We start from the raw sequence: 14,645 nt of genomic DNA, 5'->3' as shown, positions 1-14,645 counted from the left end.
GTTTCAATTGTATTAAGGACACGGAGGCGAGTATTATCCCACCCAACACTGGACACGTGTTTTTCCCACCCGAACTTCACGTCTCCTCGTACTGAGGTGGTATATATATATATATATATATTTTTTTTTTTTTACATAGATACTTAATTGTATGCTTTCTTTAACGAGTTTAATAGTTAGATTTTTCTGCATTAGTTCTTGACTTGTATTCTTTCTGCAATAGCTAAGATCTTATGGACATAAGGGCTATTTGTTGCTCGATATTTATCATCATTGGTCAGTATACTTTAACCTCTCATATCTACCCATAGGATCAGAGACAACGGCCTCTTGAGACATCTACAATTCCTTTTGCAGCGAAGTCGAGGAAGATTGACAGGCTCGTGGATATATATACTGCCGGCAACACTGGACCCTCATTGGACGATGGTTTCCATGGTGGCAGTCTCCTGGAGCTCATTGCCGTTTTTTGTTTCTTTTGTTTAACTTTGAACTTGCTGTTTGAATAAAAAGTGAAGAAGGATATGAAGAATCCTCGCCTCCGTGTCCTTAATAGAATTGAAACTTTCCTTCAAGATAGCTAGGAAATTTCGCAGTCTCCCTTAGTTTCAGCGTAAAATAAAGTTTAAAGTGAAACAAAAGACGTTGTGTCCGTGCAGGCCAAGCTCTGATGCAGGCGACTTCTGCCGGTTCTTTAAATCTTAAAATATCCTGTTGTTTCCACTCTCTTCCCATTAAACTTTTCCGCGCGTCAGTACAAATTAATTGGGGGTTAAAGTCCCTCGTTTGTTTTGTACATCTGTCTCTTAGTTGTTCCAGAACGTTGTAATTTCATTGTTAAAAATTGAATTTAATGCTAAAAAACATAGGTCGTCCTAAAAGGAAAAAATGTTTCTTCTCCGCGTCGGGGAATTGAACCCCGGTCTCCCGCGTGACAGGCGGGGATACTGACCACTATACTAACGAGGAACTGATGACTCCCTGGTACCTGACCTCCTACTGATTGTTCTACCTGTCCCCCTGCTGGGGGCGCTGCACCCCCAGAAATGCCACTGGTGACCCCGCCTGTGCCAGGAAGGAGCCGGTCTCTGTGTATCACTGATTTACAGCTTCCTCTGCACAGACTCCTCCTTTTCTCTCTCTGACAGTCACTGGGATCAGCGGCTGCACCTCCGTCCATTTGTGCTCTGGCTAAATTCACTTCTTGGTGTCATCTGATAAAAATGTGGGACACAAAAAGAATTGTCAAGCTCTAGTGTCGTTGCTTCAAAACATGGCGTATTTTAATTTCAGAATGTGAAATGAAATATGAAGCGCAAATAAGAAAAAGTCCTTCGAGCCGGATTTGAACCAGCGACCTAAGGATATCAGCTTCACCACTACAGTCCTCCGCTCTACCAACTGAGCTATCGAAGGGACGGAAGCAGCATGTGACTGCAGCCTTCAGGATATTTACCTGCCAGCAGTGGGGCACATGGTGACCATGTGTATGTGTGCTGGGCATTTAAAGACCGAGGTCACATATCAAGCTGTGTCTTCAGGATGCATGCTGTTTATTTTCAGATGCCTATCTCATTCTCCAGCATCACAAACCTACAATCAGCATCATTTCATCTACCACCGGAGTACTTTTTGGAAACTCATCGCACAATAACTACAAAGGGTGACTCTGCATTTTAATCGGCAAGGCGTGCTTTTCCTCTTCATTTGCGTACTCTGGAAAACACATGCCGCTTTAGCAATGCACATTTTCAGTGCTTTTCTAATAGCTCAATATTTCAGCAGCAAGCATGGGGGAGGGCTTTCTGTTGAAGTCAGTCATACAGCCATTGTCTTTCCATCTTGATTACCTTTACTTAGAATTCAAGAAAATAAATGTGTCTTGTCGCAGACGCACAAAGTGATTTCTCAGCATTCTCAATGGTTTATTAAAAATAACAGGAACTAACTTTCTTGAGAAAAGTACAGCTCAGGAAATAAAATGGCAAAATCATCACAAGTATGTCGGCCAATGAACTCAGCTGGAATGCTGAAAGTTGTGTAGATTCTTAAACTTTGGAAAGCCTGGCGCTCAGGGTAAGAATGATAGGGAGTGTGGGGTGAAGATGCAGCATGTTGTCCAAGGTCATGCCCCTGCTATTGGTGGGGGCATGAACAATGACAACATTAACACTTACCAGTTTTATATAAAAAACATTGCTCTAGTGCAAGGGTGCCCAACATAAGTCCAGTAGAGTCGGATCCATGCCGGATTTGCAGGATATCCACAAGATATATATGAATGCCACAAATGAACAACAGTTACATACTAAGCTCGTCAGAGGTCACCTTGAAAACCTGGCATGGACGGCCCCGCCTCCCACTGCAATGGAAACCATTCTCTAACACACAGGATGGGGGGAGTGATACTGCTTCCTACCTGGCCTCGTGCAGGAAGGAAGCCAGAGACAGTGTTTGTTAAACTCACTACAAACAGTGGCAACTTGGAACGATTTCACATTTAAGACTGCACCCAACATTGTCTGCAGCTTGCCAGGCTGAGAGCAGGCCCAGGGTTTGCACAGACTTGAACAGATCCAGCTCTGCTTAAGAGGCTCAGCACTGGTTCTGTAAAGTGTCCATCCCTGGCCAGCCACAGTGCACGTGAGGAGCTGCTCATCCGGTTCTGTGCTCTTGTGCAACAAAAGGAAAGTAAAGTGACCTGATTTCTAAAGTGTTTGCTATTTCCATATGTCACCTTCATAGCACCGTAAATAACAAGTATTCATATCAGCCACTTTATATACCTTGTGAGGAAAAAGCGTTGAGCGCACTCGGTTTGGATTTAAGAATGTGACCTGTAAGTCATGCTCAGGTACCAGCAGGGGGCACTTTACTAGTGAGCCAACTTGGAGGCCGACCATGACTGACTCTGCCCCAGCCCACCCCACCTCTCTGAGACAAGCATCTGTTGCGAAAACTCCTCGTCCCCCGGTAGGCGAGACCCCCCCTGTCTCCCAGCAAAGGCCTGACAGCCATCATCTCACCCCTGGAAGCACCTAGAAACTCTGCTGCTAGGCGCTCTCGAGCACAGTGTCAGTCCCACGGCTGCCTGCGTGTCTTTGACGTCTTCAGGGTGCCCTCGCGCTTCCACATAAAGTGTAGCTCGTGACGCGCATCACCAGAAGGGAGATTATGGTTGGGGCACAGAAGCTAGACCCCAGGCGCTACATTATATACCCTGCACTGACGCTACAACATTTGGGCCCTGTCATTTAACGCCTTTATCCTGGTTAGTCAGCGCAAATGTCTTTTTATTTAGCACGTTGATGTGCTTCAAATGTCATCACAAAACCGCATCAGTACAAGTGTAACATATGCATCCCGGAAATGCAGAAGCGTTGGTTCAACACTGCTCTACCATTGGTGCAATGTATGTAATCCCACCCCAGGGGGGACTGAAAAATGCACTTAAGGAGCAAACTTTATTTTAGCTGAAATCACTCAGCCGTGTTTTTATAACTTGTTTCCTGGTTTCCTGACAGCAGTGTCAATGACCCGAATTGCAGTCTGAGCAGGGCCTGGCGATGGTTGGCAGCTCTTTCATGGCACCAGCACTGACAGCGCGTCTGAACCTTAATAAGTAAACTTACAAGGAGACGCGACGAGGTCAATGAATCTTTTGACCAACGTTTGAGATGTTCCCACCGTATATGCCCAATCCCATCACAAATCAATAATCAATAGACATTTACCATCAATGATGAATAATATTAGGAATCAATAGGAGTCAGTAATTGACGCACCATGACCTTTCAGTCATGAATAACCACGCCTTTAAATGTTAGAATGTTTATTTCCCTATATTAACAATGCTAGTGTCACGTGCGTCAATCTCAGAATCAAATGATAAACGTACAGAAACAAGACTGGCGATCCGACTGCGGAAAAACCTCAATCTAATCAAAGCATGCACTACTACACACTCTGATATCACAGTGCAAATTAATAATAAGAATATCTGTGCAACGGTTATCTTATACATCTAGTTTCAGCAAGGTAAAGACTTTAATTATTAATTCAAATAGAAGGTCTCATTAGTGAACTCCTCAACTAACATCAGATTAGCATCAGCATGTTGGGCTCATTGCAAAACAATTTATTCAACACAAATTTAGAAAACCATCCAGCTATTGCTCTGTCAAAATATAGCGCTTGGTACCTAGAAAGAAAAGCAAATAGACAATACAGTCGACATTCTAAGATATTACCTATCCTCAGTATGGATCAGCAAGCAGAGTCAGTCTTCCTCCTCAGGACATCAGCTCAGTCAGCAAGGCATCAGGCAAAGTTCAGAAAGGGCAAAGTCTTTACCATTAAAGTGAAGCAAAGTCTCTTTTCAAGACGCAAAAATAAAGTACTGTCCTTTCGGCTAGCGAGGAATGGGTCAAAAGAACCTGTCTCTCCTCTGTGCAGTGCGGATATATCAAAGTCCGTAAAACTATCTCCCAAAACCCTATTGGTCAAGGGATCGCATGTTAGCACTTTGTCCAATAAAGTTAAAACATTCAATTAGTGATTTCTAGTATTTCACAGTTCACATGTCAAGGATTGGTCCAGCTTGCGATGTCCTCATCATCCGGCTCGTCAGGTAACAATATTGTTGCATTTCGTACCACAGTCAGTGTCTCTATTGTTGTCTCCTGAGAAAGTCCGTCTAGCACATGATCATTCTAATATGTAGCGAAAGACAGGAACAACATTTTCTAGCAAGCAGTTCTCATGAGAAGAATGTAGTCACAAGCACATTACTTCATCCAGTGGAAAAATACAGTTTAATCCCTTCAAGCAAACAGTTTATTAAACGCGTTAAAAAATGCAGTTCAACATGAGGCCGGGCGACTAGGCCAAGACCTGCGCTAAGTTAAAGCTTTCAATTAATAAAGCTAACACTTAATATATAACTCAAAATGTGATGTATTACTACATTTATAAAACATATGCTCAATATTTCATTTTTAATATAGCATTAGTATTACATTTTGTGTGCATTGGAAAACACTTCTAGTGGGCACATTTCAAATGCGTGCATTATTTCCCCTACGTTATTCCAATTTCTATGCAATCTCATCACTCAGTATACATGAATATTCATTAATAATTCTTGTTAAAACTCCTGCACTAGCAGCACAATGGCTCCAGATGACAAACAAGCATTTGCCACGGTAATAGATCTTTCCTATGTGGGATCTATTGGTTTTGTGAATTTATTTTAGTTATATAGTACAGCTGCACGGGTGTCAGTGAAGCATGGCTGAATGTAAAATAAAAGTGATATGACGTAATTAATGCTGGCTGTGTCTTACAACTTTTTTCTTTACTTTCAACCATTTTGCAACATGGCTAAAACATTGGCAAAACCTGTAGATCTCACATAGGTGAGACCTATGGGCTTTGTCAATGCTTGTGTTCCTTACAGTTAATAGACTGTAATTCTTGTAATATAGCACAATGAGCTATGAAGGACAAGTGACTCCTACACATTGTAACCCTCACTGTATTATGCAACAATCGTCGTGTACATTGATTTACATACTGCATGATTTATTGTCAAAGTACACGGCTGTGTGTAAATGTGTCTGATGCTGAAATATTTTACACACTCCCCGAGCACCCCGTGTACGTTGTACAGCTGCCCTTTGAGTGGGTGAAATGATTTGCCCCAATCACACAAATTCTCAGTAACGAACTGAATGAAAACAAGACAAGCGTGAGGGGGGGCCCAGAACAAAACCTCCCCCTCTTCTGAGGGGGACCCACAGCTCAGATTGTGTTATAATTTACAACTAACAGGTTTTGCCCCGCCCTGCAGACTTGGACAAGTTCTTTTCACAACCGTGTTCATACTCAGTTGATGATCAGTCCTGGAGACCGAGTGAGTCTCTCTTCCCACACACAAGACAGAAGTTTTTTGTGTCGGCTCCCAGCGCACTGTGCAGAGAGAGGGGCAGGTCGTGTACTTTGTGACATGTGCAGCACCTGTGATCCTGGACAACTCAGGGGGTATCGGCCGCACACACTGCCGAAGGGAAACCTGAAATCTGAAAAACATCAGGACTTTTACCAGGAGAACTGCGCTCTCCAGGACACTGTCATTTAACTACTAACTAAACTTTCGCCATTTTACGGAAGGTTCTATGGTGTAATGGTTAGCACTCTGGACTTTGAATCCAGCGATCCGAGTTCAAATCTCGGTAGAACCTGTTATGATTTTATTTATGTAACATACCTCACTAGACATGAAAATGATATATATATATATATATATACATACATTTGTAAATGATCGTATTGCGACTTTCTGCCATTCATGTCTTTCTCTTATTTTTAAAATTTCAGTCCAGTAATAATTAAAAGGGAGCTAATATACTTCGCAATGTTTACATCATCTTTGAGTGGCTTATCATTTTTATTTGAATATATTAGTGATATCTTAAAATTGTAGTGCAGAAGTATCATTCGTCATATATATTAATAATAGAGAACAAGTTAGGATATAGTTTTAAAATTGTTTCCGCCCGGTCTCGAACCGGGGACCTTTCGCGTGTGAGGCGAACGTGATAACCACTACACTACGGAAACTCACATGGGTTTTCTCTCTGGGAGTTCTTCCCAGGTAATGGTAATGCCAGGATGTACTCTTGTGTTCTTTTTATTTGGTGTAATTAGCCCTTCTATGTCTATATTTACAGATTAAACGGACTCTATGATGATTCTCTCTCTGCCTATAGCAGCCTTGGATGGAGCATCCCTGCTTAATTTTCTTACAATAAATGATCCTTTTTTTGTTAAACTGTTTTTAACTTGCTGGTCTCTCCGATGCGCCGCTCTTCAGTCTTTCATTACCCATTTTACAAACAGCCACAAAACAAACACGAGTGTAAACTTCACAGAGGTGTTTCCACCCCTCCAGAGGGCCTGTCTCAGCATTAGTGGCTGTTCATGTGTCTCTTTAAAACCCCTCTTGGCCTCTCTCTTCTCCTTGCATCAGGCAGACCTTTGGCTCTTACTGTTTTTGACACCAGAAAGCCCATAGACAGCAACTGGACAATATCATTTCCGGCTGTTGACGGACTTTGTTCTCTGTGGAGTTAAACTTGTCACACACACTTCATGGCTTCTTAACACCTCCAGGCCGCTCTGTCCAGATCTGTTGTGTGCAGAGAGGATGGGCTGTCATTGGGGGGTCTCCAGGGGTTGCAGCTGCGACCCCTAGCTTCCCTCCTGTGCCCCCAGCACTGTGCTTGCGACCCCTGGGCTGAAAAGAAAGCAACATACTTGAAAAAACAAATATTTGGTGTTGAAAGTGGAGCAGACGACAGTGAAAAGCGTCTCTGTGACCCTAAAAACGTGAGGAGAGATGACATACAAGAAAGAGGGGGTGGGATAGAGAGGGGGTGAAGGGAAAGACCATGAGAGGAAAATAACTAACTGTTGAGCAGTAAGGGGGCGCTACAGAGAGACGCGTGATATCTTGTGAGACAAGACAGCTGTGTGCGTGTATGTGAGGGAGACGGGGGGATTAAAGAGAGTCAGAGACAGGTGACCGGAGTGAGAGGGATATAGACAGGTGTGAAAGGGAATGAGACAGGTGAGAGCGACAGGTGACAGACACATAGCGCCTGATTTAAGAAACGTGGCGCTGCATCCAATGTATTCAATGCAGCGCCACTTTTCTTGCGCCCCTTAGCGCCCCCTAACGCCACCATGTGTGCACCTTATTTAACATACAGCGCACCATGGCAGTAGTTAGAGAACTAGAGCCAAACACTTTGACGTTAGTTTGGCGCTTTGCAGGATTAGTGTAAAAAATGTTGACACTAATCCTGCAAAGCACATTGAGTCCCACTGAAAACAGTGGTGTGCCTCCTTTTAACGCCTGCTCTGTGCAGCCATTAAAAATGCCGCTATAAATGGCACAAATAGATATTTTAGATTTCATTACACCATTTTTTGGTCCCCCTAACCGGGGAACACCCCACTTGCATACATTATGCCTCGCGCACGTATAATGTGGCACAAGGGGTTACAAAGTGCTGCAATGCATGCATTGCACCAGTTTGTAAATATGGGGCGGGGAAAAGGCCACCTTAGCTCTATCTTAGCGTAAACAAAATGATGGTAAGGGGGCGCTAATGTGGCGCATGCGGCTCTTAAATCTGCCCCATAGGCAGGTGACAAAGAGCCAGACGAGAGTCAGCGAGAGGGAACCTTGGTGAGAGGAGATGGCGGAATGAGACCTGCGATAAAGGTAGAGACCGATGAGAAAGAGATAGCTGAGAGAGACAGGAAGAGATGCAAATGACAGGTGTGAGAAAAGTAAAGTGCTACAGAGACAGCTTGGGATAAACAACAGAGAGGCGGACGGAAGCAGGTGCATCTTGTCAGGAGGATGAAGCTCACAGATGGACAGTTCAGAGAAGTGGTGTGAGAAATGGGAATGTTGGCTGTGGGGGTGAAACCCAACTCAAGCAACAACCACAGTCTTTGTCAGGGTGAATCACAACCATTCAGAAAATTAACCCGTGCTTAACCCTCAAGTAGTTTGGTGCAAGGGCAGTCAGGCTTAGATTACAAGCAATGTGTAACGTATTTATGCATAAAGGAAAAAACAACACAAGGAAAATCCCACACGTATTTAGAAAAAACAGACTAGATTTAAATCAATTATTAGACAGCAAAACAACAAAAATTTAATCATTAGAACTGGATATATGTCATTTCATAGATTTGAGGTAAATATAGTGCCTAAAATCACACAGAGCCACTCATGGTTATCTGGTCATGTGAGACTAGGTGAAAGAGAGAAGTTCAGGCCAACAGCAATGGAGCGTGGGCTGGATACAGGGACCAGGTTAGTTCCAGTGAAAAAGTTACTTTCTAAAGTCCAGAGCAAATAGTTCTATTCCTGGTGGAGTAGGTCACGAGGAGCTGAGAGAGCGTCGTGGATGGTTGTCGCTGCAGCACAAGGAGCGGCCTGGGCATTTAGGACAGTAATTGCTGTAGCACAAAACTCCTGTTGGGTGTCATGGAGAGTCGTTTCTGGATCTTGGCTCACATGGACTTGTTAGCAAAGAGCCAAAAACATTTTGATTAAGAGGAGTGCTGTAGGAGGCTGGCCTGGCTTGTAGTCAGTACCAATGGTACTTACACCTTGTGCCAGGTCCAGTTATCCCTTATTCGTAGAGTAATAGTATTCTAGCAGCTTAGGCTGTTAGAGGTAGCTATAGCAGAGAAGCTTAGGCTGAACTAGGAGACATGCAATGCTCCTACTATACCACTTATGTCATATAGGTACTATATCATAAGAAAGACAGTACTCAGAGTTACAAAAAATAAAGGTACTTTATTTTAGTGACAATGTGCCAATAATATCTCAGAGGATATACTCCATCAGGAGGTAAGTAAAATACACAAAATATACACAGAAAACCAAATCAGGTAAGTAACACAGCCAGAAAGTATCTCAAACACTGTAGAATACAGTAGGATGCAATAGGCCTAGGGGCAACACAAACTATATACTAAGAAAGTGGAATGCGAACCATGAATGGACCCCTAGGCTAGTGTAGTGTGTAGAGGGTCGCTGGGAGTGTAAGAAAACACTAGAGGGTGTCCAAGATACCGCACCCAAGACCCTGGAAAGTAGGAGTAAAGTACTACTATTTCTCCAGAAACAAACTAAAGTCGTGATAAAGGATTTTGCAAAGACCACAACAGACTGCAAAGCACTGAAGACGGATACCTGGACCTGAGGACCTGCAAAGGAAGGGGACCAAGTCCAAGAGTCGCAAAAGTGTCCGGGGGGCAGGAGCCCACTAAACCCCAGATGAAGGTGAAAAATGGCTGCCTCTGGATGCTGGAGGATGCAGAGTTGTTCCCTTGGCAAAATACCGTAAACAAGCTGTGCTAGCTGCAAGAGTCGCGGTTAGAGAAAAAGGGTGCTGCCTGGGCCCAGGAAGGACCAGGATGTCGCCACTTGGGAGAGGAAACAGAGGGAGCCCTCAGCAACGTACAGAGTTCACGCACAAGAAGGTAGAACCCGCAAAAGTCCTTGAACATGGTTTCAAGAAGTCTGAACACAGCGGTCATCTCAACACTGCAAAAGGAGGTCCCACGACACCGGAGATCAACTCAGGGAGCTGAGCATCACAGGACAGAGTGCTGGGGACCTAGGCTCAGCTGTGCATGCAGGATTTCTTGGAAATGTGCATAGAAGCCCTTGTAGCTGCAGTTCACGCAGTGCACAGGATTACTGTCTGGAGAGGGGAGGCAAGGACTTACCTCCTCCAAATTTGGACAGTTGGACCACTGGACAGGCTGGGTCACTTGGGTCCACCACCTGTGTTCCAGGGGCCATGCTCATCAGGATGAGAGGGGTCCCAGAGTACCGGTGACGCTGAGGTTTGGTGCCTGCTGAAGCAGGGGGAAGATTCAATCGAACCACGGGAGATTTCTTCATGGCTTCCAGTGCAGGATGAAAGCAGGCAGCCCCCAAAGCATCCACCACCAGGAAACAGTCGAGAAAGCCAGAAGGATTAGGCGCTACAATGTCGCTGGTAGTCTTCTTGCTACTTTGTTGCAGTTTTGCATGCGTCCTGGAGAAGTCAGCAGTCGATCCTTGGCAGAAGTCAAAGAGAGAGGTGCAGAGATACTCTGGTGAATTCTTGCAAGTCATTATCTGAGGAAAATCCCACTGGAGAGACCCTAAATAGCCCTCAGAGGAGGATTGGCCACTTAGTCAGTTAAGCATCTATCAGGAGGTGTCTTTGACGTGACCTGCGGGCACTGGCCACCCAGAGGCCTCCAGAGTGCCCTCACACCTCTGGAAACAAGATGGCAGAGGTCTGAGACACACTGGAGGAGCTCTGGGTACCACCCCTGGGGTGGTGATGGACAGGGGAGTGGTCACTCCCCTTTCCTTTGTCCAGTTTCACACCAGAGCAGGGACTAGGGGTTCCCTAAACCGGTGTAGACTGGCTTACGCAAGGAGGGCACCATCTGTGCCCTTCAAAGCATTTCCAGAGGCTGGGAGAGGCAAACCCTCCCCAGCCTTTAACACCTAATTCCAAAGGGAGAGGGTGTAACACCCTCTCTAAGAGGAAATTTGTTGTTCTGCTTTCCTGGGACTGGGCTGCCCAGACTCCAGGAGGGCAGAACCCTGTCTGTGGGGTGGCAGCAGAGGTAGCTGCAGAGATAACCCCAGAGAGCTGGTTTGGCAGTACCCGGGGTCCATAGTGGAGCCCTGGGGATGCATGGAATTGTGTTCCCAATACTAGATTTGGCATGGGGGGACAATTCCATGATCTTAGACATGTTACATAGCCATGTTCGGAGTTACCATTGTGAAGCTACACATAGGTATTGACCTATATGTAGTGCACACGTGTAATAGTGTCCCCGCACTCACAAAGTCTGGGGAATGGCCCTGAAGTATGTGGGGACACTTTTGCTAGTGCAAGGGTGCCCTCACACTTAGTAACTTTGCACCTAATCTTCTGCAAGTGAAGGTTAGACATATAGGTGACTTATAAGTTACTTAAGTGCAGTGAAAATGGCTGTGAAATAACATGTGCGTTATTTCACTCAGGCTGCAGTGGCAGTCCTGTGTAAAGGTTTGTCTGAGCTCCCTATGGGTGGCAAAAGAAATGCTACAGCCCATAGGGATCTCCTGGAACCCCAATACCCTGGGTACCAAGGTACCATATGCTAGGGAACTATAAGGGTGTTCCGGTGTGCCAATTGAAATTGGTAAAAGTGGTCACTAGCCTATAGTGACAAATTTAAAGGCAGAGAGAGCATAAACACTGACGTTCTGGTTAGCAGGATCCCAGTGAGACAGACAAAAACAAACTGACATACATGTAAAAATGTGGGTAACATGCCAGGCAAGATGGTACTTTCCTACACAACCCCCCGTAAACGAGGGACAATAAGGCTAACCTTGCCCTGATGAGTGTTCATTGTCTAAGTGGAAATATCTGGAGAGTCCATCTGCATTGGAGTGGGTACTCCCAGGTCTATGTTCCACCATATAGTCCATTCTCTGTAGGGAGATGGACCACCTCAACAATTTAGGGTTTTCACCTTTCATTTTTTTAAGCCATAATAGAGTTTTGTGGTCTGTTTGAATACTAAAGTGAGTACCAAAGAGGTATGGTCTCAACTGTTTCAAGGCCCAGACCACAGCAAAGGTATCCCTCTCTATGGCAGACCAACGCTTTTCTCTAGGGGTCAACCTCGTGCTGTTAAAAGCAAAAGGTTGTTCCTGGCCCTCAGTGTTTAGCTGTGATAGAACTGCCCCTACCCCTAATTCAATAGCATCAGTTTGAACTATGAATTTTTTGGAGTAACAGGGGCTTTTTAGGACAGGTGCAGAGCACATGGCCTGTTTGAGCTCATCAAAAGCCTTTTGACAGCTAGCTGTCCATAATACCTTTTTAGGCATCTTCTTTTACGTGAGGTCATTAAGAGGGGCAGCCATAGTGCCATAATTCTTTATGAACCTCCTGTAGTACCCAGTGAGGCCTAGGAAGGCTCTCGCTTGGGTTTGAGTTGTAGGGGGAGCCTATTCCACAATGGTCTGGATCTTCCCCTGCAGTGGTGCAATCTGTTCCCCACCTATCAGGTGGCCCAGACAAACCACTTTCCCCTGCCCTATTTGGCACTTTGAGGCCTTGATAGTGAGGCCTGCCTTTTGCAGGGCCTCCAAAACTTTCCACAGGTGGACCAGGTGATCATCCCAGGTGGAGCTAAAGACAGCTATATCATCTAGATATGCTGCACTAAAGGCTTCCAATCATTGGAGGACTGTATTCACCAACCTTTGAAAAGTGGCAGGTGCATTTTTCAATCCAAATGGCATAACAGTGAACTGATAGTTCCTTCCAATGGTTGAAAATGCTGTTTTTGGTTTAGCATCTTCTGATAACTTAATCTGCCAATACCCTGCAGTTAAATTAAAAGTGCTTAGATACTTGACAGAAACCAGTGTATCTATCAGCTCATCTGCCCTGGGTATAGGGTGAGCATCAGTTTTGGTTACTTGATTGAGACCTCTATAGTCCACACAATACCTCATTTCCTTTTTTCCATCTTTACTATGAAGTTTGGGGACAAGCACCACTGGGCTGGCTCAGGGGCTTTCAGAACGTTCAATCACTCCAAGATCCAACATTTTCTGTACCTCTTGTTTAATACAGTCTCTGACATGGTCAGACTGTCTATAAATTTTACTTTTGACAGGTAAACTGTCTCCAGCACCAATTGGGTGCTCACACCAGGTAGTTGTGCCTGGAACAAGTAAGAAGAGGTCAGAGAACTGATCAAGGAGATTTATGCAGTTGTCCTTCTGCTCAGCAGTAAGGCAATCTGCAAGTACAACTCCCTCCACTAAGCCATCAGCTTCAGTGGTGGAGAAGAGGTCATGGAGAGGGTCACTCTTTTCCTCCTGCTCCTGATCTGTGGCCATGAGGAGGGTTAAGTCAGCCCTGTCATAGTAAGGTTTCAGGCGATTGGCATGAAGCACCCTAAGGGGGCTTCTTCTGTTCCCAGGTCCACCAAATAGGTGACCTCACCTTTCTTTCCCACAATGAGATGGGGTCCTCTCCATTTGTCCTGGAGTGCTCTTGGTGCCACAGGCTCCAATACCCACACCTTCTGTCCTGGGTGGTACTGAGTCAGGACAGCATTCTGGTCATGCCATTGCTTTTGGAGCGCTTGGCTGGCCTGAAGGATTTTACTGGCCTTTTTCATGTACTCAGCCATCCTTGATCTGAGGACAAGTACATAGTCCACAATGTCCTGTTTGGGAGCTTTTAAAGGTTGTTTCCAACCCTCCTTCACAAGAGCAAGGGGACCTCTTACAGAGTGTCCAAAGAGGAGTTCAAAGGGGCTGAAGCCCACTCCTTTCTGGGGTACCTCCCTATAAGCAAAAAGGAGGCATGGCAAAAGGACATCCCATCTCCTCCTGAGTTTTTCAGGGAGTCCCATGATCATTCCTTTGAGAGTTTTATTAAACCTCTCAAACAATCCATTTGTTTGTGGATGATAAGAAATAGGGAACTTGTAAGTAACACCATACTCGTTCCACATAGCTCTGAGGTATGCAAACATGAAGTACTACCTCTGTCTGATACTACTTCTTTAGGGAAGCCTACTCTGGAAAAGATTCCCAAGAGGGCTTTTGCCACCGCAGGGGCTGTAGTGGTCCATAAGGGTATAGCTTCACGATACCTAGTGGCATGGTCTACTACCACAAGGATAAATCTATTTCCTGAAGCTGCTGTGGGGTTAAGGGGGCCAACACTGTCAACCACTACCCTCTCAAAGGGCACCCCAACCACTGGGAGTGGAATTAAGGGGGCCTTAGGTGTGCCACCATCTTGCCACTGGCTTGGCAGGTCACACAGGAGCAACAAAACTCCTTGGTGTCCTCTGACATATGAGGCCAGTGAAACAATGGAACAAGTCTGTCCCAAGTTTTACCCTGGCTCAAGTGCCCAGCCAAAGGAATATCATGAGCCAAAGTCAGAAGAAACTCCCTATACTGCAAAGGGATGACCAATCTCCTGGCAGCTCCAAGTTTAGGGTCCCTTGACTCAGTA

At 45.1% G+C, this 14,645-nt stretch overlaps 4 non-coding genes across 4 annotated transcripts; 1 reads left to right on the top strand and 3 right to left on the bottom strand.

The window, feature by feature from the left end:
• Positions 1-897: 897 nt before the first annotated feature.
• On the bottom strand, positions 898-969 carry TRNAD-GUC (transfer RNA aspartic acid (anticodon GUC)). Its single transcript has one exon. It is a non-coding gene; the product is annotated as a tRNA-Asp (tRNA).
• A 361-nt stretch (positions 970-1,330) lies between these two features.
• TRNAY-GUA (transfer RNA tyrosine (anticodon GUA)) lies at positions 1,331-1,416 on the bottom strand. Its single transcript is given in 2 exon segments — positions 1,331-1,366; positions 1,380-1,416. It is a non-coding gene; the product is annotated as a tRNA-Tyr (tRNA).
• A 4,754-nt stretch (positions 1,417-6,170) lies between these two features.
• TRNAQ-UUG (transfer RNA glutamine (anticodon UUG)) lies at positions 6,171-6,242 on the top strand. Its single transcript has one exon. It is a non-coding gene; the product is annotated as a tRNA-Gln (tRNA).
• Positions 6,243-6,548: 306 nt separating this feature from the next.
• On the bottom strand, positions 6,549-6,621 carry TRNAV-CAC (transfer RNA valine (anticodon CAC)). The gene has a single exon. It is a non-coding gene; the product is annotated as a tRNA-Val (tRNA).
• Positions 6,622-14,645: the final 8,024 nt, after the last annotated feature.

Source organism: Pleurodeles waltl, chromosome 4_2 (assembly GCF_031143425.1).
Source record: "Pleurodeles waltl isolate 20211129_DDA chromosome 4_2, aPleWal1.hap1.20221129, whole genome shotgun sequence".
NCBI lineage: Eukaryota > Metazoa > Chordata > Amphibia > Caudata > Salamandridae > Pleurodeles > Pleurodeles waltl.
This window is presented reverse-complemented; position numbering and strand designations above follow the sequence as displayed.